This window comes from Miscanthus floridulus, chromosome 18 (assembly GCF_019320115.1).
Source record: "Miscanthus floridulus cultivar M001 chromosome 18, ASM1932011v1, whole genome shotgun sequence".
Taxonomy (NCBI): Eukaryota; Viridiplantae; Streptophyta; class Magnoliopsida; order Poales; family Poaceae; genus Miscanthus; species Miscanthus floridulus.
In genome coordinates this window covers 42,597,646-42,621,408 of record NC_089597.1, presented here as the reverse complement: position 1 = coordinate 42,621,408, position 23,763 = coordinate 42,597,646, and positions in this window count along the sequence as shown.

The window sequence follows — 23,763 nt, the reverse complement described above, 5'->3', positions numbered from 1 at the left end:
TTTGTGAACTGACAAAAGAAATGAAAGGAGAAAGAAGTGCATCTCACAAATGAAATAAAAAGTGATATGTGAATATATGTAAAATTTCACAAATTAATTATGATAACAAGATTACACACATGATGAAGCAGTGAAAAGTCAAAATCAGAAGTCCACACATGTTAGGAGGCCATAGTAGACTAGCAGCAATGAATGTGATACAGTTTAACTAATGAACAGATTTTACCAACTTTCTTAATAAGGGAAAAACTAATGAGAAACCAAAGTTGCTACGGAGAAACTCCATGATATTCCTCCTCTCCCTGATAAACTCACTTCTTTCATCCTTACAATTCTACTCTCTCTAGTATAAATTTTAGGTAAGGACTGGCCAAATTTTGAAACTGACTACTAATAGAATCTAAATTATTCATTTTTTTGGGGGGTGGGGGAATCATATTATAAATTTGCCTTAAAAATACTTTCACAATCTCATATATATTGTAAAAGAAAATAGTGGTTGAAGAACATGCCAGAGATCATGTTATGCTTATGTCCAAAACAAGTACTTTTTATTGGAGAAAGGAACTTGCAACATTTAGTAGAAAACATAGAACATCAGAGCTAATTTCGATGTCCAGTGGATAGATCAAAGCTAACAATCAACAGTAACTTCCAGAATGTCTAGACTGATAAAGTGATAATTGAGTGCATACCCAGTTACCCAGACAACAGACAATACACTGGCTTTTCTTAAATACTTTGTGCTTCATGAAATTGGATAGCATGCAAAAAAGAGAATACAGAAAGCCAAACTGATCGAGGAAGCCACAAGTCTGAGTGATAGCAAAAGGCTATAACGTTATCATAGTGCACTTGAGGTTGCTGTACTGTGATTCCGGTCTAGAATGATTTCAGTGGTAGGTTGGGTTTTGAATAACAGCCACAATCATTGTTATCTTAGCTGGATTTGTACTAAGCGGCGGTTAATCAGGCTAATCAATTTTAAGTTGATCTGAGGAATTCAGATTCATCTTGAACATGACTAAGCCACAAAAGCCCAATATAATTGGCAGGGAACTTCATGAGGAAAAGGCAATGTGAAAGAACCATTGATGCACACCTACTCAGCAAGCATTGGTAGGCATTGCTTTGAAATCCACTAATCTTTCAACGGGGCCCCATCATGATTGATTCACTGCCCAAGATTTTTGCTGGGTCAACACAAATTTTTTACTGCACCAGAGGCACAGATTACGTAATCCGGCACCGCCCTCTTGTCATCATAGAACGCAATCGGAGATCACCATCCATGTCTATTACCAAGCTATCAAGCAGACAAAAAAAAACAAATCATCAGAAGGTTGCAGGGAACTCCACGTCTGTGTATAAGATAACCTAAAGCCCATTTTGTAGTTGTGTGTTCCCCTTTTTCTTTTTCTCTTTTGATAAAATGTGTTCCCCTTTTTCTTGATTGGCACAGGCTAGCAGCCTAGTAGTAGTACTGTCTAGTTTACTCTTTGTGTCACGCAATAATGGAGAACAGGAGGAAGTGGGGTTGTTGGACAATCAAAAGATTTGAACAAAAGTTACACGTGCCACCAAATCAGCTCGGAATAAATGAAATGAAGATGCAATATAGCAGGAGAAGCACGAACCGAGTGTAGGATATGGCCGTGCTTCGTGTTTGCAACTGACGAAAAGGCCTCCATGACCAACACAAGCTGCACACCCACATTGACATTCTGCAAGCATTACCACTATGACTCGGCAAGGAACTGCGCCGACAAATATAGCCTGCCGGTACAGCGCACTTGCCACCGGCCACTAGCGCTGGCCGGCCAGCGGTCGGTCGACAGTCGACGGTGCCGCGGACCGGTCATTCCTCTCAAGAGGCGGAATCGCAAAAAACGGAGGGGTTAGAACTTACAGCCACATGAAACAAATAGTCAATAGCGAGATGGCGGTGGAAGCCAGCGCTGCGCAACTCGCCTCGCCGGAGTGAAACATCTAGTCAACAGCGAATAGAAAACTATCGGTTCCCGCGGCAGTGCGGCACGCCGCGGTCGGTGGTGTACTGGGCGGCGGCGTCTCGGCCGTCGGCACTAGGCAAGCTCCAGACGGGGAAGAAACGAAAAAATCCGCCGCCTCCGGTGGTCGTGCGGGAGTGAGAATGGGCCGATGGGCTGCCATGTGCTGTGCGCCGAGCTAAACGGGCGCTAAAGAGTCTGTACGAAATACGGAGACCCCCCAAAACGGCCTGCCTTTTTAGAGGACCAAAAGGCCTGGTCGGTAGTGCAGCCCAGAAACGATCGGCCCCGCATTTGAGAACCCCGTAGGTCGAGGCTGCTCAATGGGGTTGGCATGCATTTTTTCCTTCCCTGTGACAAGTGTGAGGACAGGATTTCGTCGGCCGAACGGCCATCAGAAAAACGCCATCACGCGACCCCGCCTGCCGTTCGCTGCTGCGTGCACACGTCTATATCCTTTACGCCTCGTCCCGCCCCACACGTATCTACTGTCATTAAGCCGTCGCCTCCATTTCCTTTGGCCGTTCGATCCTGCGATTGACGCTCTGTCTTCGCTCCATCGCTCGCTACAGTTCATCGCCCCCGCCACGAAACCACCGCCGTCTCTCCCCGACCCCGACCCCGACGCCCTCCTCCTCTCCGCGCTCTCTCTCCCTCTCTCGATCCATGCGACCATGGCGACGGTACATGGAGCGCACGGCCGGGGCGGCGCAGCTGCGGCCGTCCTCCTCCCTTCTCCTCCTCCACGCCCCCCCTCGTGCCGCACGGCGACGGTGGGTCCCCAGCGTGGCTGCGGCGGCGCCCACCTAGGGTTTCGCCTCTCCGTCACCGGCCGTCCCGGTTTGCTCTCTCTCTCTCTCTCTCTCTCTCTCTCTCTCTCTCCCGGAGCAGCCCTAGCACGGGGCTGTCGGCCCCGTCGGGCCCCTGCGCCCCCCCTCCCAACCTGTCTCATCTCTATTGGTCCCATTGCAGTCTCCTCTCTGTCCCTCGTCTGATCTGGACTAGAGCTTGACAGACTGATTCCATTCGTACAGGAAAGGGCCCGTCCTTGCCCCTGCTCTCCATCCCCATCTGTCTATTTATTATTACGCAAGATGAACAGATCAATACATCCCTTCGTTTTCTTCCAAGGGGAACAATGTCTACCTGTGTTATGTATATATAGCCTGAGCATATATCATTGCTGATGATGTGGTGAGGTGCATCCGGTAAATCCGACCATATTTGTATGCCATTGCTGTTTTCCCTATTATGTTGACCATATTTCAACGCCGATGATGCTGAAAAAAAATTCCCCTCTGAATGATGGCATGTGAGAATAGACAGTTATAGTTATCACTTTTTTATGGTCTTCTGATTCTCATTTCAAGTCAGCCATAGCCATATGTTGTGATGAAGACTTGGTCTTTTATGATATTTGTATTCCACCTTTATTCAGCTGAGGCATTTGATGTATGGGGTGACGCTAACCATTACATATGTATATGGTCCTTTTTGGTTGTCTTAGTGAACATAGGCAATTTGGCGTATGCAATGATGAGCTATTTTTCCCGGACAACAATCCAATCTTATTTCGTGCGCTTCACTGCTATCTGCAAAAAATTATGTTGTCGAAGCTTTTGTGCTCTTGTGCAATTGTGTTGTACTATGGTTTGCTCCGTCAGCCCTTCTTTGTGGTTTCTTGTGATTTGAACTATGCTTACTGTTACTTAATTCCTGTAATGCATGTTATCGAGGATACGAAAAAGGGTGAAGCCTTTCCAGCTTATCACAGCCATGATGGTTTTCTCGTTGCTGCCTTTCCAGCTTATCACAGGCGTATTTCCATCTGTGCACATTTAGGCCACTCAATTTTACCGTCAATACGCCAGACTGCAATTAGCTTTCATGCTTATATTTGTTTATTTTTCATTGCTTTCCTATTGCTCATGATGATTTCGTGGTTCCATCATTTTTTTAGATATGAGGTCCTCAGTAATGTTGGTCTTCAACATTGCCTTTTTTCCTTCTTACACATTAAGTTTTGCAATGGTTCGAATTCGTGTTTTCCTTGCAACAAATTCATATTTGTGGGGTTTTGATACATCTATGGTTCTTTAGTGCTAGTAAATTTATTCTCAGCTGCTCCTGTGTACATCTACTGGTATGCTATTTCGGTTTTTGCAGCTTCTACATATATGTGTATCATTGAATCCATGCTTTTGTATTCTGTTACATTGGGATAGAAGCAAGACTCAGTGTCAATCTGGTTCGTCAACTTAAGGATGTAGGCTGCTCCAATGGTAAGATATTGAGTCCATGTGCTTTTGAAGCCACATATTCAATTTCAGTGTTAATCTCTTGTGGCATTAACGAAGCATCTTGTGTATTCATTCATTTCGTATCCTATTGGGTTTGCACTCTTATTCAGCTAGATTGTGATGATTTCATTTCTTACCATTGGTTTTCGTAGCGTCTGCCCTCTCAACCTTCTTAGTTTTCAATGTCATCCCTTTACAGGTTTTACTCGGTATCGATTATTCTCCTACCTACCCAGTTTCTTTTTTTGTGCTTCTTTGTCTGCCCAAACATGTGACCATGTATTGCTAGCCTATGCAGCCTTAGATTCGTTCATAATATTTCACAGGGACATTTGACTTTTTATATTACTGCAGCCAAATCATGTGAATTATTGGGTTGCTATGTGTTACCAGGAAATGAACCAACAGCCTTCCAAGCTATGTGAGTGACTACCTTCCCACCTCCACATGTTCAGTTGATGAAGTATTTGTTGATTTGTTGTTGCCTATTGACATGCCATATTTACATAATATAAATGCGCTTGACGTATTGTTAGTACTGATGATTATAGTTAGGGATATTTTTAAAATTCTACACATGGATGCACCATATATTAACCCTTTCTTTTACGGAATGAAATTGCAGCATACCATCTATGTATTTCTCCTTTTCTTTTAGAGGTGTTGTGTTCAAACCTTCTGTCCACCCTGCTCCTTCAATTATATTTTCCTCTTCAGACGCCAACCAATTATTTTTGGGAATCCACCGCACCTTTCTTTATTTATTCAACCACTGAAACCATATACCAGTTTTCCCTATCTTATTCCCAAGGCTCTCTAGACAACAAAAAGATGCATGGCTTCTTCTTAACAATACTTGGTTCTTTTACCAACGTTAGATGCTAACAGATTGAGTAATACATTTTCCCGTTGCAGTGTACCTACTAGCACAGCTCATGCGCCAATCATTTAGCATTTCCTAACATAGATACCATTGTTAGTCAGCTGTTATGCTTTACCGCTGAATTATTTGATTTTTTCACTCTCAACAATTGAGTTCTCTATGCAAGGCCCATTTGTCAGATTCTGTACTCCTTTCTAACAAGGTGCAGGTATCTATCAAGGGCATTGTGTCTCTATAGTCTGCCTTTATGTGATTGATTCGAAAATTATCTGGCAAGGTCACTGTACAGTGCCTGCTTGTTTCAGGATTTCGGCATCATGTTACCTATATGAAACATGGCAATGTCCAGATTCTGGATATATAATGGATGTACAACGAGCTTATATGCTTTTGTTAAAGGCTTATTTAGGTCACTGACAGTGCGCAGTCATGATTATCACTCTTTCGTGATCTTTTTATTCTCATTTGGGATGAGCCATGTGCATATATTATGATACTTCGATTCTGCTTTTCTTGAACTATTTGGCGTACTAAGTGAAATGTACCCTTACATATATATGGTCTTTTTTGGTGTTCTTAGTGAACTGAGGGCAATGGAAAATCTAGCTGACAGTTCTTGCCTTCCATTTTTTACCTTCTAATTGACAGTTGGATGCTCCATCGCGTTGGTGCTTCTATTCAGATATTTTGATATTTCTTTCATATGAGTCAATTTTCAAGTTGCCTTGCAGTTGCTATTTACCTTAGAATCATGTCTCTGCTCTCTATTTGCGCATTCAGTCCATACCTGCCTATTTATGTATGCAGCCTTTGGAAGTTCATGTTGCCTTTTTCCCTGCTTTGAACCCTGTAGGACTATATATCTCAAAACAAAAAATTCGTCAGTGTCTAACTTAACAAGGGCAGTTTTTTTTCTTTGGATGATATCTACCTGACCGCATATGCTGATACTGCTGACCATCTAAAACTCACTTCTGTTGATAATTTTGGCAAGTTTTAAACTAATTATTAAATATTAAACAGAGGGTACTAAAGACGATGCAACTGTGCCAGTTCATGAATGGTGAATTGGGTATATAGTACCATTTCTGCACTTCTTGCCTTTTCATAACTTATTGTACGTACAACAATGAGATGGAACATGTAATGTATTTTTCCCATATTAGATTATTACAGTAACATGCAGTAGGAGTTATCAGCTCTTTCAATAAACATAATATTATCTATATGATTTCTCTCATTTTTCTAAGGTTCTCTCATTTCGTTAAAATATTTGATTGATTGCACGAAATAAATACACAGTCAACTCTCAATGATAGGTATCATATAAGATCTTCAGTTGAATTTTGTTTTCACCACACGCCTATATATGGCTCACAACTTTGTAAATTTCATATAGGATGATGGCTAATGATGTCAAAAGTTTTAAGATTATTTCAATACTATTTAAATAATATTGTCTACTGTTATGGCATGCCTCTTATTATGCACAAACTGCATGTTACACACTTCCCAATTGACTAAACCAACTATTACTATCAGAAATATATAGCTAGTGCCAAACTATTTTCTGTTTGAAGATGTTAATTTTTTTCTTGGCTCTGCATTTTATTATGATATGTCGTTTACATTTTTTTTGCGCTGCCTGTGATTGATCCTTGGCCGGATCCATCGGCTGCATGGTTGAATTTCTCCGCTCCCCATTCAATCTATGCAGTGAATCGGGTGAAAAAACCCCTTTATCTCCTTTCCTACCTTGCAGGCGTGCGCGATGACGCGCGTGATGGACCAGTACAAATTCAATCTAGTGAACCTTCACTCCATCTAGATCCAGCAAACGATTCCCACCCGCGCTCTTTGTTCCCGCACAGCGAACGATGGAGCTCTCCCCTGCGTGCTGACATCAGTGCTCATGCAAGGTTAAAAAAAGCAAAAACATTTATTTCAAAATGCTATAACTTCTGAATGGTGTATCCATTTTCGATTCCGTGTACACCGGTGTGTTCTACGTGATGAGGCGAACAAAACTAAACCCTAGTCGCATATGTTTTCAAGAACTTTTTTCTAATAGCAATTTATGTGTACTAACTTATAACACATAACTTGTATCACATGACTTATAACATATAACGCATGCAAAAAACTTGAAAACTCAATAGTTAACTTATAAAGCATAACTTATATCACATAATTTATAACATATAACTTATATGAAAAACTAAACTCTAGAGTTAACTTATAACATAACTTTTATCACGTAACTTATAACAATTTTTTTTCAAGTAGCAATTTAAATATATTAACTTGTAACATATAACTTATAACTTACAACATATGCACACAAGTTGTATGGAATAATTTATGTACACAAGTTGTGCTTAATAACTTTTGTATATAAGTTGTGTTTCATAACTTTTGTGTATCTAAGTTTTGGTATAAGTTATAAGTTAATTCATTCATTTGTGGGTTAATAATTTATATGTTTGCAAGTTTTGGCACAAGTTATAAGTTAATTCGTCCATTTGTGTTTAATAACTTTTTTGTAAATAAGTTATGTTTCATAACTCTTGAGTTTTCAAGTTTTTCGCATAAGTTATATGTATAAGTTAGTACATATAAGTTGCTACTAGAAAAAATTCTTCAAAATATATATGAGTGGGGTCTAGTTTTGTTCGTTTTATTGCGTAGAACACACCGGTGCAGATGGAATTGAAATTGAATAAACAGTTTAGAAGTTTTAGCAATTTAAAATAAATATTTCACTTTTCCCCACCTGCATTAGCGCTGATGTCATAGGCACTATATAGCCGTGCGCGCATACAAGTAGTCCCGCGCTGCTGCATACTGCCAAATGGGGTAATATGTGGAAATTATTTTTTTTCTCAAAAAGGAATTAAAAGCTGTCGGGATTTCATTTGTTTGTTTGGCGATGGATGAGCGTTCGCGAATTATTGTCGTCGGCGCGCATACCCCATCCCCGTCCACCTTGCCCCGCCCCGTGTCCACCGCTCCTTCCCCCTAACACCTCTCTCTCCGTGCGGGCGGGACCTGAGAGGCAGGATGAGGACAAGCATGCCCCGTCCGTAGAACCCAAGGCGCGTCGTGCGCCCCATCCACCGACGCCCGGCTCGTCGCGCCCCTTCCCCGGTGCCCGGGCCGTGCCCCATGACTCTCTGAACATACTTCTAAAACATGAAAGCACTTGCAATATGAAACACTTGAGTGCAATATACGTCTAAAGCAGATGAAACATTTGGAACATACACTTACAACATGTATGTGAAACATATGCAACATTAAGATAAAACACTTGCAACTTCCAACATAAAAACACTTATTGCAATATAAGACTGAAACGGCTAACACTTTTTGATGTAGACAAGGGCCGATCTTTCGATAGGTATGATAGCGTCGATTGGTGGAGACTCGACGTTCATGATCTAGGCTTCAAACCAAAACTGATTTGGACCCCGCAAACATTACACCACTGCTCCGTTGGTTATCAACCACGCGAACGCGATTGACCTCGCCGAGAAGGCTTTTTCTACAAACAAATTGAGAACACAAGCAAGAACGGGATGAATGCAATCTGAAATTACAAATAAATATGAGGCTTACGATAACGAGAAAAAGTTCAAGTCTTTATTCGAAAGGACTAATCGCCACAGGCGAACAAGATCAAGAACTGGACCCCTAGTTCACAGCAAGCAGCCTTGCACGGCACAGTTGCAGCAAAACGATGTCTGTTTCATGAGGAAATCAAGAACTAAACAAAACCCAAACCCTAAGGAGAGTGATGGCTGCTAATTATAGAGTCTTGGGCGTCACCCCCCTGGACGTGCCCCCTAATGGGCCCAAACACGATACATGGTCCAATGGACCAAAAGATGGTGTCGCAGCACCCTAATAGATTTTGGACACTGATTTATTTCGATGATTCCCGTTGATTCCGAAGGGCTTTTGATGTGAGACCACTTGCATTGGCTTTCTTACCAAATTAGCTTTCCATCCATATGTGGATCATAAAAAACAAAGCCCGGATGTGCCCATGTGACCAGTTTTATGATAGATTGGTCCTGAAACCCGAGATGGGCTCCAACTTCAGTTAGACCGGGCCTCCACCATGAGAAAGATGAATTGGACGCCCATGCTAGACCTCCTCCTCTCCTTGTCTTGTATGCGACGAAGTAGTGATGTCCTCATCACTTTTTGAACATACTCTTATAACATATGTGTGAAACATGTACAATATCTAGATTTAAAAATGCTTGCAACATACGTCTTAAACAAATAAAATATTTTGAACAAACGCTTGCAACATATCTCTGGAACACTTGCAACATATGCAACATCCCGATTTACTTTTGCAACATTCATATGAAACACTTGCAACATACCTCTAATAATATTTGAAACACTAGAAACATACATTTGCAACATAGGGGGAGAGAGAGGTCAGGGCCGATTGATTCTAGCCTCAAAGTGGGAGCCAGCGCCGAGCGACAGCGCGCGAGCACCACTAGCACAGGCCACGCTCGTGGGTGCCCTTGGCTCAGTGGGGATCAACCTGAGGCACACGACGACACCACCAGCACCAGTAGAGGCGGGCAGCGTGCCTGACGGCGCGGGTGGGCGTGCGATGGGGTGGGACTGTAGGAGCAAGAAGCGAGAGGTGCGGGTGGGGCACGCGATGGGTAGGAGCGAGAATCTGGCCCTACCATGATCAATGCCTACTACATGATGCAACAGGAGTCCACAAGTGACCATTTAAAAATAAAAATAGAGTTTTTTTATAAAACCCCTAGAGATGCTCTTATGTCATTTTTAAAGAGCTTTTCTCGAAAAAATGACATAAGAGAATCTTCAGGAATGTTATAAAACTACAACAACAACAACAACACAGCCTTTCAGTTCCAAGCAAGTTGGGTAGGCTAGAGTTGAAACACACCAAGAGCCCCAAGTCACGGTTCAGGCACTTCAATAGCTGCTTTTCAAGTACTCCTATTCAAACATAGATCTCTAGGTATATCCCAAGCTTTTAAATCTATTTTTATTGCCTCCCCCATGTCAATTTCAGACTTCCTCTAGTTCTCCTCATATTATTAGCTTGGCTTAGGACTCCACAATGCACCGGTGCCTCTGAAGGTCTCCTTTGGATATGGCCAAACCACCTCAACCGATATTGGACAAGCTTTTCTTCAATTAGTGCTACCTCTAGGCGATCATGTATATCATCGTTCTGAACTCGGTCCATTCTTGTGTGTCCGCAAATCCATCGCAACATACGCATTTTTGCAATACTCAGTTGTAGAACATGTCAAATCTTTGTAGGCCAACATTCTGCTCCATACAACATAGCCGGTCTAATCGCTGTTGTATAGAACTTGTCTTTTAGCTTTTGTGGTACCCTCTTGTCATAGAGAATGCCAGAAACTTGTCGCCACTTGATCCACCCTGCTTTGATTCTAAGGCTAACGTTCGTATCAATATCTCCATCCCTCTGTAGCATCGATCCTAGATACCAAAATGTATCCTTTTTAGGCACTACTTGACCTTCCAAACTCACATCTCCCTCCTCCTATACTCGGTTTTAGTTCTACTCAATCTAAAACCTTTAGACTCAAGGGTCTACAGCCATAACTCTAGTTTCTTATTTACTCCCGTATGGCTTTCGTCCACTAACACTACATCATCAGCGAACAACATACGCCAATGGATATCCCCTTGTATGTTCCTGCTAACCTCATCCATTACCAAGGCAAAGAGATACGTGTTTAAGGCTGACCCTTGATAAAGTCCAATTTTAATCAGAAAGTAATCCGTGTTACCATCGTTTGTTCGAACACTAGTCACAACATTGTTGTACATGTCCTTGATGAGGGTCACGTACTTTGATGGGTGAAAGCATCTAGGCCCCTAGTTGGGTTTTAGTGATTAATGACAATACGTGATTACTATGACTAACATGTGTTTTGTAGAGGCAATTAAGTTAGGTCACGGTAATGAAGATCGATTGGGCAATCATGGTGGTCATGTCCCTACGATGAAAATCATTTTGGTTTTCAAAGGATGGATGACAAGGTTAAGGATGTACTAGTTCTAAGTATTGTTTGGAGTTAAAGAGACACTTAGAGTAGTTTAGGACTTTGTTTTTCCGTTGGCCGTACTATTAAGGAGGGTATGGACGGGTAGCTTGACCTAGGTGAGTCTAGTGAGTTAGGTGTGGTGCACACTTGCTAAATCTAGCACTAGGTAGCTCCAAAATAGCCCTTAGATCCAATGGAGCAAACTTCATTCACATATGATCGAGAGTCACAAGTGAATGAAGGGTCAAATACTGACCGGACGTTGGCTCCGGTGTGACCGGACGCTGGCTCAGGGTCCGGTCAGTTCATTTGACCGAGGTATTTTTGTCTGGTGTGACCGAACGCTGAGAGGTCAAGTGACTGAACGCTGAGAGCCAGCGTTCGGTCGACTCCAGTAAGATTCTAGAGAGGGAAAATCACTACCGGACGCGTCCGGTTAGTGCTGATCGGACGCTGGCCAGCATCCGGTCACACTGTAAACACTAAAGTTTGGGGTGAACTGACCGACGCATCCGGTCACCTCATAGAGGCACATAACGGTTCATTTTTTAGCCTATGTTATAAATACTTCCTCCATTCGTGTGTAGGGTACTTTTGCTCATTCCAATAGCTGAGAAACACCTTTGAGAGTGCCAAGAAGAGCAAGGTCCTAGTGAGGTGATTGAGATTTGAGAATCCCAAAGAGAGCCCTCATTAGTGAGATTAAGAGTAGCAAAGTGTGCATCCACCATTCTCATTAGGCTTGTCGTGGTCAAGTGAGAGTTCGTGCTTATTACTCTTGGTGATCGCCATCACCTAGATGGCTTGGTGGTGATTGGAGAGCTTGGTGATCATCCGGCGGAGCTTGTGGATGACCCAACTCAAGTTGTGAGCGGTTGTGGGTGATTCATCATGATAGAGTGTCGAAGAATCAACCCATAGAGAGCACTTGATCCTTGTGCGGATCAAGGGGGAGCTACACCCTTGCGCGGGTGCTCCAACGAGGACTAGTGGGGAGTGGCAACTCTCTGATACCTCGGCAAAACATTGCCGCATTTCTTCTTCTCTCTTTACTTTGAGCATTTACTTTGAGCAATTCAATTCTTGTCATTTACATTCCTAGAATTTCCATGTTAGAGTAGGATTGGAACTTAGGGTGCTAAACTTTTGTGTGTTAGATCAATAGAAACACTTTCTAGGCACAAGGGGTTAATTGGGCTAACCGTAGAGTTTAATTATTGCAAAGAAATTTAGAATTAGCCTAATTCACCCCCCCTCTTGGGCATCTTGATCCTTTCAATTGGTATCGGAGCCTCATGCTCATGTATTTAGGCTTAATCGCCTAAAGAAAGATATCTCACGGGGATGGACCTGCTCTTATCTTTGAGGGGGATGATTTTCCATATTGAAAAATTCACATGGAGGCATACTTAGAAGCTCTAGATGTTGGAATACTTAGAGTCGCCTCACAAGGCTTCCCAAAACCTTGGGATGCTACTAACCTACAAGGCGATAAGGTGAACTATGAAAAATGGAATGCAAAGGCTAGAAACACCATATTTAGAGGCCTTTGTAAAGATGTGTTCAACCGGATAAGGAACCACAAAGACACCCATGCACTATGGTCGGACATTTGTGCGCTCCATAAGGGAACAAAGAGTGAGCGTGAGGAACACTATCATCTTGTCATGAAAAAGCTTAATTCTTTTGAGATGCTTCCTAAAGAATGTGCTAATGAAATGTATTCACATTTGAATGTTCTCTTAGAGGAAGTCAATGGGCTTGGACTAACTCAAATGCAACCATCTGATGTTGTAAGAAAGATCTTGAGTGTCCTCCTCATTGACAAATATGGGCATATTGTGACCGTGCTTCATCAAGGTGATCTTTCCACCGCTACACCGACATAAATCTTGGAAAAGATCAATGCTCATGAGATGTACATGCACATCACACCTCAAGATGGCTCATCCTCTAACAAAAAGAAAGAAAAGGACTTAGCATTCAAAGCTAGTCAAGAGATGGGCAAGCAAGGCTTGAGTATGAGAGCTCAAGTGATGATGAAGTTGATGATGCAAGCCTTGCTCTCATAGTGAGAAAAACCGCCAAGATGCTAAAGAAGCTCAACAAGAGTGGCATCCAGTTTGATGGCAAGAAGAAGTTCTTCACTAGCTCTAGAAGGAAGCCAATCTTCGAGATGGATTGCTATAATTGTGGAGAACTTGGTCATCTAGCTCACCAATGCACAAAACCCAAGAAAGATAAGTTTAAGAACAAGAACAAGGACAAGAAAGATGACTCAAGTGATGAAGATGAGAAGAAGAAAGACAAGCCATACAAGAAGAGAGATGGCAAGAAGGACTTCCACAAGAAGAAGAAGAGTAGAAAGGCATACATCATCGGTGATGGGCTCACAGACATTGATTCATCTAGTGGCTCATTCGATGATGATAGTGACAACGAGAAGGTGGACACCATTGTTATTGACTCTTCATCATCTTCACCGCCACCATCGCCATCATCCTCTGCACACCTATGCCTTATGGCCAAGGGTGAACACAAGGTATCAAATGGTGATGAGAGTAGTGGTGATGAACATGCTAGTAATGATGATAGCGATAGTGATGATGATGAATATGAATCACCTTCTTATGATGATTTTGTTAAATTGCTAAATAAATACTCCAAGATTATTATAAAGACTAGAGCTAAGAATGACAAGTTAGAAGCTAAAAATGATTCTCTTTTAGCTAAATGTGATATAGCCGAAGAGGCTAGTGTTGAGCTTAGAGAAGCAAATGAAGCTATGTCATCCAAACTCAAAGAGCTTAAATCTTCTAAGAAAGAGCTTAAAGATAAACATGATAAACTTGAGATGATGCATAAAGAGCTCATCATTGGCCATAATATGCTAAAAGATGAATATACTACTCTTAAGATTAATCATGATAATCTAGTTATTGCTCAAGAATATTTATTCAATGAGCCACATGATGCTACTAATAATGTTGTTAAGATTGATATAGCTATATCATGTGATGATTTGATCATTGAGAGCATTGAGCAAAGTTCTAGTAGCAAGGGCAAGCAAGTGGTTGAGGCCAATGATTATGATAAGTTTGTCAAGCTCAAGAATGACAATGAAAAGCTCAAGAAAGATCTTGAAGAACTCAAAACCACCAAGTCTGTTGTGCTAGAAACTCTTGATCATGATGGTGAATTGATGCTTGAGAATGAGAAGCTCAAAGAAGAAAATAAGAAGCTCAAGGAAGAGAAAAACAATGATGCTCTTAAGGAAGAAAACAAGAAGCTCAAGTTGGAGAAAGAGCATCTCAAGATTGGATTGAGCAAGTTCACTAGAGGCAAGGATCTTCAAAGTGAGCTACTATTGAACACCATCATGAAGATGGATAGAAGTGGCATTGGGTACATGACAAACAAAGAGAAGAAGGCTCAAGCTAAATAACAACAAAAGCCAAAGACAAAGAAGTGTTTTGAGTGTAGACAAGAAGGCCACTTTGCTCATGAGTGCCAAACTCCACCACCACAACCCTTGCCCAAGCATGCTAGACCTTTTGCCTTCAATGCTCACTACATGCTTAGAAAGGACTCTAGTGGAAAGATGAAAGTCATGTTCTTAGGACCTCCCAACAAGAATAGGCCTAAGAAAATTTGGGTTGCTAAGTCACTTGTTGAGAAGGTGAAGGGCCCTCAACAAGTTTGAGTTCCTAAAGCTTGATCTCTTGTGTGTAGGTGAACTACAAGACCGGTGGAAGTCATTGAGTTATTGATAGTGGTTGCACACAACATATGACCGGTGATCCTCGTATGTTCACCTCACTAGATGAAGAAATAGATAGATAAGAAAGAATCACATTTGAAGATAACTCAAAGGGCAAGGTTAAAGGATTGGGCAAAGTGGCAATATCAAATGATCATTCTATCTCAAATATGCTATATGTTGCTTCATTGAGCTTCAACTTGCTATCCGTTGGACAATTATGTGATCTTGGCTTCCAATGCTTGTTTACTGAGAAGGAAGTTGTTGTATCTAAGAAGGATGATGATCAAGTGATATTCAAAGGATTTAGATACAACAACCTATATCTAGTAGACTTCACCTCCGAAGATGCAAATTTAAAGACTTGCCTATTCACCAAAACAACACTTGGGTGGCTATGGCATAGAAGACTTACTCATGTTGGGATGAGCTCACTTAATAAGCTAATGAAGAATGATTTTGTGAGAGGGTTGAAGGATGTGAAGTTTGAGAAGGACAAGCTTTGTAGTGCATGTCAAGCTGGCAAGCAAGTTGCAAATACTGATCCAACCAAAGCTTTCATATCAACCACAAGAGTGCTAGAACTCCTTCATATGGACTTATTTGGACCAACAACATACAAGAGTTTGAGAGGAAATCTTTATTGTCTTATGATTGTTGATGACTATTCAAGATATACATGAGTATTCTTCCTTCATGACAAATCCGAAGTTGCATCATACTTCAAGAAGTTTGCCAAGAGAGCACAAAATGAATTTAAAGTGAAGCTCAAGAAGATAAGAAGTGACAATAGGAAGGAATTTGATAACATAAACATAGAGGCCTATTGTGATGAAGTTGGAATCAAACATGAGGTCTCCACAACATATACTCAACAAAATAGTGTAGTTGAGAGGAAGAACCGGACATTGATCACTCTTGTAAGAACAATGCTTGATGAGTACAACACCCCCGAAGCTCTATGGGTGGAAGCTACCAACACCGCATGCTATGTATCCAACTGCTTATTCCTTCAAAAGTTCCTTGGTAAGACACCTTATGAGTTGCTCAATGGGAAGAAGTCGGACATCTCCTTCTTTAGGATGTTTGGTTGCAAATGCTACATCTACAAGAAGCGGCAACACCTAGGGAAGTTTCAAAGATGTTGTGATATTGGTTTTCTTGTTGGTTACTCATCAAAGTCCAAAGTATATAGAGTATTTAATCATGCCACCGGCTTGGTTGAAGAAACATATGATGTGGAATTTGATGAATCTAACGGCTCCTAAGGAGCACATGAGAATCTTGATGATGTTGGTGATGAACCATTGAGAGAGGCTATGAAGAATATTCTGGTTGGAGACATCAAGCCTAAAGATGATGAAGATGATGTACAAGTGATTGATCCACCTTCTTCATCAAGTGTGCCACAAGATGATGATAAAGATGGGAGAGTAGAAAATGAAGACACTCATGTCTCCCATGATCAAATGGTGGCACAAGCACAAGATGTTCATGCTCCACAACCTCCTCCTCAAGTGGCCAATAGAAGAAATACACCTCTACTATAAGATCATTCATAAGATCTCATCATAGGGAGTCCATCAAAGGGTGTAATGACTCGCTCACAAAAACTTGCTTCATATATTGCTCATCACACTTTTGTCTCTTGCTATGAGCATACCAAGGTAGAAGAAGCTCTTCAAGATCTGGATTGGATAAATGCCATGCATGAAGAGTTGAACAACTTCACCCATAATGAAGTTTGGATTCTTGAAGAGCGGCCAAAAGGAGCAAGAGTCATTAGAACAAAGTGGGTGTTCTGCAACAAGCAAGATGATCAAGGCATAGTTGTGAGGAACAAGGCAAGACTAGTTGCAAAGGGGTTCTCTCAAGTTGAAGGATTGAATTTTGGAGAGACCTTTGCACCGGTTGCAAGACTAGAAGCCATTCGTATCCTCCTTGCATATGCATCACATCATGAAATGAAACTATATCAAATGGATGTGAAAAGTGTATTTTTAAATGGCTTTATTAATGAACTAGTCTATGTTGATCAACCTCCTGGGTTTGAAGACCCTCGATATCCTAATCATGTTTATAGGTTGTCCAAGGCATTATATGGGCTTAAGCAAGTCCCAAGAGCTTGGTATGAGCGCCTTTGGGACTTCCTCATTGAGAAGGGCTTCACCATCAGGAAGGTCGACACCACACTATTCACCAAGAAGCTTGATGGACACATCTTCATTTGTCAAGTGTATGTTGATGACATCATCTTTGGATCATCAAATGAAGATTCTTGCAAAGAGTTTGGTGAATTGATGTCAAAGGAGTTTGAGATGTCAATGATTAGAGAGCTTACATTCTTTCTTGGTTTTCAAGTCAAACAAATGAGAGAAGAGATTTTCATCTCTCTGGAGAAATATACAAATGATCTTCTCAAGAGATTCAAGATGGATGAATGTAAGCCAATCAAAACACCAATGCCAACTAATGGACATCTCGACCTAGATAAGGGAGGTAACACGGTTGATCAAACTCTCTACCGCTTTATGATTGGTAGCTTGCTATATTTAACCGCATCTAGGCCCAACATTATGTTTAGTGTGTGTATGTGTGCAAGATTTCAAGCTAATCCTAAGAAAACTCATTTAATTGCCGTAAAAAGAATCCTTAAGTATCTTAAGCACACACCAAGCATTGGCCTTTGGTATCCCAAAGGAGTTATATTTGAGTTAGTTGGCTATTCTGATTCGGATTATGCCGGTTGCAAAGTTGATAGAAAAAGCACATCTGGAGGGTGCCATTTGCTTGGTAGATCACTTGTGTCTTGGTCCTCCAAAAAGCAAAATAGTGTGGCTTTGTCCACCGCCGAAGCAGAATATATTACCGCAGGTGCTTGTTGTGCACAAATACTTTACATGAAACAAACTTTGCTAGACTATGGTATAGTTCTAGATAAAGTACCTCTTTTGTGCGACAATGAAAGTGCGGTAAAACTTGCAAATAATCCGGTTCAACACTCTCGCACCAAGCACATAGATATTCGTCATCACTTTCTTAGAGATCATGTTGCTAAAAATAATATATCATTAGAAGGTGTAAGGATCGATGATCAATTGGACAATATCTTCACTAAACCGCTAGATGAGGCAACATTTTGTAGATTGTGGAATGAGCTCAATGTTCTTAATTTTAGCAACTTTACTAAAAGATGAGCTTGTGTTGTCCCTTGCATTGCATTGTAATATACAACATGTTTAATTTTTGGTAATGCATATAGAGCTTGTCTAACATGGTTAAGATAACTACCGTAAAGCGTGTGAAGAAGCTTAACCTTGGATCAAACTTGACAAGCAACTAGATTTATCTTCCAAGTATTGCATTGCATATGCATGAATGTTGTTTTATCGTTCATCTTCAATTGCCCTCTTATTGCCTATTTTCTTAAAAGAATAATAGCCTAAGGCAAAATATTTTTGAAAAACATGAGGGTTTGAGAGAGGTCACTCACATCAGTCCCAATTGATGTTTATTTGGATCTTATTGGAGTTGGAACTTAATTGGGAACAAGCAGCACGAATGACTTTGAAGATTCATTAGAAAAAGAGTGACCGGACGCTGCACCGGACTCTGAAGTCCAGCATCCGGTCAGTTCATAGGAGGTGAACTTGCTACGGAGGAGTGACCGGATGCTGGAACAGTGTTCTCCCAGCGTCTATTCAGATGGTGGCTCTACGTTTGGTAGATCGAAGATAAAGGAGACTGCTTGCACTGGACTCTAGCTGCGTCTGGTCGGTGTCCACCGGATGCGTCCGATCACGATTCTAGGGGTTTTGGACCTTACTGGAATCGATCGGACACTGGGTGGCAGCATCCGGTCGCTACCACCGGAGCGTCTGGTTAGTTGAAATCGTGTGGGATTCAATCTTTTTCCTCTATTTCCTTTCCTGTCACACTAGGGTCACCATAAATTGTCACGCCGGTGTTTTTGACCTAGCCACATACACCGACATCGCCGTGACCTCTAGAGCTCAAGCACCGCCGCATGCCATCGCACCTCCACGCCCCGCACCTCCGTGCACCACCGCCCGTGCCTCCGCGCGCCGCCACCCACGCCGCTCACGCCAAAGCCACCGCTGAGCGCCGCTGCTGCCACGCCCTGCTCCCCATGCCAGCACCGCCGTCTCGTAGCCATGCCCTGCTCCTCATGTCAGCATTGTCGTCTCACTGCCGTACCCTGCTCCCACGCCACTGCCGCCCGCATGCCCATAGTTCTCCAGCGCCACCGAGCAAGCCTGTGGCCTAGCATCGCCAAGTCCCTACCCTAACACCGTCGGTGTCCTAGCCACTGCTCACCATGCCTATTCATCATAGTGCATCGCTGATCCACTCCACTACAAACCCTAGCCAACCCAGTGGTTCCCCGCGTGTCGCTTCTTTTCTCTTCAGATCATCGGTTCATCAGGTAGCAAGCCCTCGATTTCTATTTCATACCTAATTGCTTGCTTTCTTAAGGTTTCATATCTCTAGATAAATAATTAAGATTATTTATATATCCTCTATTCTATCGTGCAGTGAGTCGGTGCCGTTGAGGTCATACTTGCAGTTGTCAGTCAACTCGGGGCCAAGCTTGTGAGTACGGATCAAGGCCAAGCCTCGAAAGTGATAGTTGGTAGTTGTTTCTTGTTAGCGACAATTGTTCTTTTTAGATCCAATCGATGGTTCGCATCAAGAATGTTGGAGGTGGTCCTGGAGATGAGGATCCAAGGCGGCCGCCTCGCTTGCCTATAGATTCAAAAGGCAAGGCGATAAAGAAACTAGCAACAAAGAAGTGCAAGTATCCAGATGCAGATACAGCTAGAGCAGCCGTAGTTGTAGAGGCTGCAGAGCATGCCGAGAGAGGAGGTGCTCGCAGTGGAGTCCGGATCGTAGATCAGCTTTCACTAGAAGCGAGGGCTACACTTGAGCAGGTTGAGCGCCTTCATGGTGGTCCACCTAGGACTCTCATGATTAGAGGACGGAGTGTTGCCATTGATGAGAGTCAGCCTCAGGGGAGTCACAGTAGGAGCCACAGGTAGTAGAGTAGACTCAGGAGGGACAACAAGCACAAAAGATAGAGCAAGCACCTTAGCCATAGCTTCATCGCTCTAGTCATACTCATGCTCCAGTCACACCGAGGGCAGATACACAGCGGAGGGGTTCTCGTCCACCACCCAGACCATAGGGTCCGCCTCCAGTGACTCATCTAGATCTAAGGGTTGCCACGGCCAAGTAGGTGTAGTAGCTTAGATTTGTGGAGTTTGAGCAGTGGTTTCCACCGAGGCGAGATGAGCGTGCATCATAGGGCTTTAACACACCACTGTAGGAGGATTTCTACATTGCATATCTCAACAATGGAGCTGTTTTCAGATCTCAGAGGGTGTGCAACATAGAGTCTATTGTTGTAGTAGCTAGAGAGCACATTCGCCCCTACCTTTCTTACCTGTCAGGGCTGACAGATTTACTTGGACAGACAGGATTATATGTTCCATCTTGGGTCCATCAGTTCTATGCTTCTCTCTGGATTAACCCATAGCACAGATTCATACACTTTGCATTCAGTGGCAGAGATTATAGGCTAATGAGCACCAGGGTCAGAGAGATACTCAGGCTTCAAGAGCAGCCTGTCTGGCTACATGAAGTTTGCTATGGACAGACAGTGCCCCCAGATGTCCTCATGGTGGGATGGTGCCCCTACTAATCTAGTCCGCCACTGCTTCATAGAGCCATTCGGTGAGGGGTCGAGCAGGACACCTAGTGATCTTACTCCCACTGCTAGAGTACTTGATGCCATTATGAGGAGGACACTGCTTCTAAGGATGGGGTATCGCGAGGGCTTGACTCGCATACAGTTGTGGCTACTGAACTGTCTGATGCAGCAGACAGTGTTTGATATTTGGGATCTTCTATCAGAGATGGAGGACAATATTGCTGAGGGGTTCAGAGGTCGCTGACAGTTGCCCTATGCCCACTAGATCATGTTTCTTATTCACAGGGCAGTTATAGTGAGGCCGCCTAAGATGCTAGCTGAGTATAGTGGTGCTACGACAGAGTCCCCTGCATATAACCTAACTCAGATGATCCGCCATAGTACACCGACTACACCAAGCCAGCTGCGCCATCGTCCAGAGGTGCCAGAGACTGTAGCCCAGTAGGATGATACTATCAGGGGCATAGCAGCTATAGAGGAGGAGCAGTTAGATGCTCAGCAAGAGGGGATGGTCGAGAGCGACCCTAGTGATAGCTTAGATGAGGACTACCATGATATCCGTCAGATGCCTCCTAGACGACATGATCATGAGGCTGGTAGCTCTAGTTTAGCTCCATCTGCACCGCAGACTAACCCCACTCTACCTGCTATACTTGAGCGGATGAGGCAGGATCAGGCTCACCAGGCTCCAGAGACCGCCGCTACCTTTGCACAGTTCCAGGCTTGATAGGATGAGTTTCAGCGGCAGCAGCAGGCCATACAGCAGCAACAGTAGGCCATGGATCAGCAGCAGCTCCTCATGCAGCAGCAACTCCTTGGATTTATGCAGCATATAGTGACAGCTATTGGGGTTCCACCGCCACAACCTTCACCCCAGCTTGGTCAGCCTGCCACCACTTTTATGACTTCAGCGTTATAGCCTAGTGGGCTTCAGAGTCAGGGACAACCACCAGCACAGTTTGCTTCACCTACAGAACAGGTGTCCCAATGGTTTGCTTCGCCCATGATAGCCCCGCAATTCACACGTCTCCATACAGGCTTTACACCGGCTCAGACTACTTCGCTGCTAGTGCCAGAGACTACAGTGTTCAGGAGCCTTGGTGCATCTTTCAGTGAGTTGACAGGGCAGCCTACTCCACCATATTTGCATATCCCAGGTCCTTCTATTGTTGCACCTATTATCAGGACTATAGAGACGCTTCCTTCGTCAGTGGCATCATTAGAGCCAGCTGCTCTAGTCATACCTACATAGTCTACAACAGCTCTAGTTATTGATCTGACCCAGACCGCTTCAGCATCGCTTCTAGCTACAGAGGGTCAGACAGCTCAGATCTCTGGTTCAGATGATGATGGCGCTCAGTTCCAGCTTGCTCCTCGTACCTCAGCGCCCGACTCATTCGTTGCAGCCCCGCCGACCGACCCTTAGGTTTTGGTGTTTGACGCCAAAGGGGGAGAGGGATTGAGTATGCTAGACTTAGGGAGAGCGACTTAGGGGGAGCTTAGTTTACTTAGACTATCTATTATATTTGGTTTTTATGTGTGATATACTATTATGCATTCGTCGTGTGTTTACTTTTATGCATTAAACTATTTATGTAATAGTGATATCTATGTGATTGTGATATATGACATGTGTGCTCTATACTTTGAATTATTTACATATCATATCAGTTGTGCTATGCTCATTTGCTTTGCTTTCGCGTTTCACTCCGATGCAAATGAGTTTTATTACTTGTACTCATGCTTATTTCATATCTTTTGAGTACATTATGTTGGCTTGGGTCATATAAGCTTGCCTAACACTTTTGTTTTTATTGCCAAAAGCTTACATGAACCAAGCATGTTAAAAACCTCATCTCTTTCACATACTCGAGATGGTATTGTCATCAATCACTAAAAAGAGGGAGATTGAAAGTATCTAGGCCCCTAGTTGGGTTTTGGTGATTAATGACAATACGTGATTACTGTGACTAATGTGTGTTTTGCAGAGGCAATTAAGTTAGGTCACGGTAATGGAGATTGATTGGGCAATCATGGTGATCATGCCCCTACGATGGAAATCGTTTCGGTTTTTAAAGGATGGACGACAAGGTTAAGGATGGACTAGTTCTAAGTGTCGTTTGGAGTTGAAAAGACACTTAGAGTAGTTTATGACTTTATTTTTCCGTTGACCATACTATTAAGAGGGGTATGGACGGATAGCTTAACCTAGGTGAGTCTAGTGAGTTAGGTGTGGTGCACATTTGCTAAATCTAGCACTAGTTAGCTCCAAAATAGCCCTTAGATCCAATAGAGCAAACTTCATTCACGTATGATTGAGAGTCGGAAGTGAATGGAGGGTCAAATACTGACCGGACGCTGGCTTCGGTGTGACCGGACGCTGACTCAGGGTCCGGTCAGTTTATTTGACCGAGGTATTTTCGTCTAGTGCGACCAGACGCTGAGAGGTCAAGTGACCGAATGCTGAGAGCCAGCGTCTGGTCGACTCCAGTAAGGTTCCAGAGAGGGAAAGTCACGACCGGACGCGTCCGATCAGTGCTGACCGGACGCTGGCCAATGTCCGGTCACATTGTAAACACTAGAGTTCTGGGTGAACTGACCGACGCGTCCGATCAACTTGACCGGAGCATCTGGTCACCCCGCAGAAGCACATAACGGTTCTTTTTTCAGCTCATGTTATAAATACTTCCTCCATTCGTGTTTGTGGGTACTTTTGCTCATTCCAACAGCTGAGAAACACCTTTGAGAGTGTCAAAAAGAGCAAAGTCCTAGTGACGTGATTGAGATTTAAGAATCCCAAAGAGAGCCGTCATTAGTGAGATCAAGAGTAGTAAAGTGTGCATTCACCCTTCTCATTAGGCTTATCGTGGTCAAATGAGAGTTCGTGCTTGTTACTCTTGGTGATCACCATCACCTAGATGGCTTGGTGGTGATTGGAGAGCTTAGTGATCATTCAGCGGAGCTTGTGGATGACCCAACTCAAGTTGTGAGCGG